This window comes from Penaeus monodon, chromosome 20, assembly GCF_015228065.2.
Source record: "Penaeus monodon isolate SGIC_2016 chromosome 20, NSTDA_Pmon_1, whole genome shotgun sequence".
NCBI lineage: Eukaryota > Metazoa > Arthropoda > Malacostraca > Decapoda > Penaeidae > Penaeus > Penaeus monodon.
Window position 1 is genome coordinate 16,575,496 of NC_051405.1, and position 478 is coordinate 16,575,973.

Genomic DNA, 478 nt, shown 5'->3' on the forward strand with positions numbered 1-478 from the left:
CCTCCATATATATGCAATTCTGATTCAACAAAAGAAAGGAAAATCTTTAAAACAAATGTTTATCATATATGCTAGGCCGGAGTATCTTCCCCTTCGACCCGATCAGTCGCATATTTGTAAAACTGATTGTTTAAATATACCTAAATTAATGCCAAAAGCTCAGAAATAAAGGAAAGTAATTTACAGAATAAATAACCTGGAAATCCATCCAATGAATTGTTGAAAGGGCTATCACTGGCACCCCTCACAAACAAGGCCCTGAACCGGCCTTCGTACGTGATGCATGCTTATGGGAAGAGCGGGCCTAAATAATTTGCATTTACTTCAGTAATCAAAAATTAGTAGTACAGTGAAGGATTTAAGTAATTATGCAATGTAATATAGTTTGCTAGAGAGCGATATGAGGGCTCACAGTAACTTAAAAATAAGTTTGGGGCAATTAACAACGCTTCAGAGCGAGGGTAGATTTTTTCACAAT